This window comes from Leptonychotes weddellii, chromosome 6 (assembly GCF_054177405.1).
Source record: "Leptonychotes weddellii isolate Sample4059 chromosome 6, ASM5417740v2, whole genome shotgun sequence".
NCBI lineage: Eukaryota > Metazoa > Chordata > Mammalia > Carnivora > Phocidae > Leptonychotes > Leptonychotes weddellii.
Genome location: NC_138374.1, coordinates 108,872,140 through 108,874,991, shown reverse-complemented (window position 1 = coordinate 108,874,991; position 2,852 = coordinate 108,872,140). Strand labels below are relative to the sequence as shown.

General features: G+C 42.1%; 1 pseudogene; it reads right to left on the bottom strand.

The window, feature by feature from the left end:
* Positions 1-1,350: 1,350 nt before the first annotated feature.
* LOC102744014 (small ribosomal subunit protein eS10 pseudogene) lies at positions 1,351-1,951 on the bottom strand (annotated as a pseudogene).
* Positions 1,952-2,852: the final 901 nt, after the last annotated feature.

The following is a 2,852-nucleotide window of genomic DNA, read 5'->3' as shown; positions in this document are numbered from 1 at the left end:
TTGTAGTTAATGATGATAGGCACATTTATTACTACAAGTATGCATCGTTTGAGTCAGAGGCTGCATCTTTACTCTCAATAACCTTTTATTGATGTCAGCATCTTTCCAGGCATAGTACAGCCCAATAAAGTGAAGATTTGGTGCCTAGAAGTATTCCTGACCAGAGATGCTTGCCATAATGACCCAAGAATCAAAGATACAAGAGAGAAGAAACCTGCCAAACAAACCGCCCTCAACCAGTCTTCTTGACTGCTTTCTCCACCTTCATTTAGGGGTGGAAGAGAAGAAGATGGACTGGGATTTTTCAATCTAAAATTCTCTATTTGTTCGGGTCCTGAAATTTCATCACATGATAGGAAAAATAGTTGTGACTTTGAAGGACTGAGTGGTTGCTGACTGCAGTGGGCAGATTTGTCCCAATCCCAGAGGAAGGCTTTTTGGAAGAAAATTCCACCAGCCCCCTTCCTTCCCAGATCATACCCCTTTTTCAACATTCCACTCAATCTTTGGCTTTTCCCTGGACACTGTTCTGATCATTCAAAGCATTAAGTGATGCCCTCTGCCCACATCTGGCTCTCATTCCAGAGTATACCTGTATCTGTATAATTTATTTGGCTTTTAATCATGTATGTATTTCTGATAACTCTCCATTAGCTGCCCTGGATTGTTATTTATCTTTTTGTGCAAGTTTACTTTCTCAAGGATACTATGAGCAAATTAATGCATTTACATTATTCATTTACATGTCCAGCAAATAGTTCTTGAGGGCCAACTTGTGCCAGGCATTGTTCTAGGTCCTGGAAAGTTCTCTCTCCCTCTCTCTCTCCCATCTATCATCTATCTATCATCTATCTCAGGTGGTAAGTGCAATAAAGACAAAGTAGGCTAAGGGGAGCTAAATAATAAAATAAAGGAAATCATTGATCAAGAAAATAAATGACCGTTCCATTCAATTTTCTATTTATTTATCAAAGAACACCATATGCTAGATGCTAAAAAAATTACACCTGTAGTGACTAGAACAAGCTATTATAAAAAGGAAACAATCCAAGTGGAAGAAAAACGTTATTAGGCTGGAAAACATAGTTGTTGCATTAAACTCTAAAATGGAAGCCATGACGTGCAAATGGACACTACAGGGAACAAAATTAGTAACAGAGAAGATGAAGATAAATTTCCTAGAACACAAAAGCAAAAGACAAAGAAATGAAAATGAAAGAAGAGAATAATTGTGAAAGACAGATATCAAAGAGCTAACTCACAAATAACAAGAGTTCCTAAAATAATTAACAAAATCATTTGTAGAAGAAGCCATAGATAGAACATTTATTGGCTTTAAGTAAAACACTATTTTTTTTTAAATTTTTTTCTGGCTACAAATTTATTCAACACAAAATATCTCCAACTTTACTGAGGTGGCTGACCACGTCCACGACCAACTCCACCTCTAAACTGGAACTCAGTTACTGACCCAGCCCCAGCCTCAGCTTTCTTGTCGACACCAGGGGGCACAGCGCTTCGTCTGTAGGTGTCTCTGTCAGCATCCCCTCATGTGAGTCTTGCAGGTCGCTCTCCCTCCAGACCTTTGGGCCCTGGTCAGCCAGTCTCAGGGCGGCTGCAGCGCAGAGTGGCAGGCACAATCTCGGGGGGCAGGTGGAGGTAATCACGGAGATACTGGATGCCCTCGTTGGTAAGGTACCAGTAGAAATGTCTCCAGGAAAACTGTTCCTTTATGTAGTCTCGTGATTTGAGAGACTGCATGGCCTTCATGACGTGAAGGTTGGGTACATTCTTGTCTGCCAGCTCAGGGTGTTTGGGCATGTGGACATCCTTCTTGGCCACCATCACTCCCTCCTTGAAAAAGAGTTCATAAATGGCAATTCGGTTCTTCTTGGGCATCAACATCTCAGCAGCTGCTACATCCGGGGCTGGGGTTGAAAGCTAAAACACTATTTTTTAAAAGATTTTATTTATTTATTTGACAGAGAAAGAGAGAGAGAGAGAGCCCAAGCAAGGGGGAGTGGCAGAGGGAGAGGGAGAAGCAGGCTCCCCGCTGAGCAAGGAGCCTGATGCAAGAATTGATCCCAAGACCATGGGATCACGACCTGAACTGAAGGCAGACGCTTAACCAACTAAGCCATCCAGGCACCCAAGTAAAATTTTATTTTTAAAATTAAATATGCTTATTGTATTAATCAGGAATCTTTGGGTTGTGTCAGGGTCCCAGCTCAAACTGGCTTAAGCAAAAGAGGGATTTTATTGGCTCACCTAATGAAGTTCAAAGGTTTACTAGGAATCCATCTCTCCAGCTCTGGCTTTCTTCTGGGTTGGCTTCGTTCTTGGGTAGGTTGTTCCCAGTCACTCTAGGCTGATATTCTTCCAGCTTTCCAAGCCCAAGGGGAGGAAAGAGTTCTTCCTTTCTAATACTTGTGTGGCATTAACCTTGGTTTAATCCTCAGACTCTGATTGGCTGAACTTGGGTCAGGAGCTCATCATTGACTCAGTTTAGGTAGCTGAGAAGGGTGGTGGCATTGGTTTTGTTGTCAGGACACTCCCACTCCTGGAATGAGCAGCTGTCTGCTCTATCCAGTGTCCACATGAACTGCAAGTAAGGGAGAGATGGTTTCCCAGGGGATGACGGGGCTGCTGGCCCCAGAAGAAAGGGGAGTGGATGTGGCTAGGCTAAATAACATCCTGTTGGACAGATTAATAAAAGAACTACTCCCAGACCTATTAGTGCAGAATTTTTAACTCTAAAAGGTTACCAAAACCCTATAAATAAATATGCAGCAAGAAAAAAAAAAGTCACATGTACCTCAGATTTCTCCTCCAAAATTCTACATGCTTGGAAG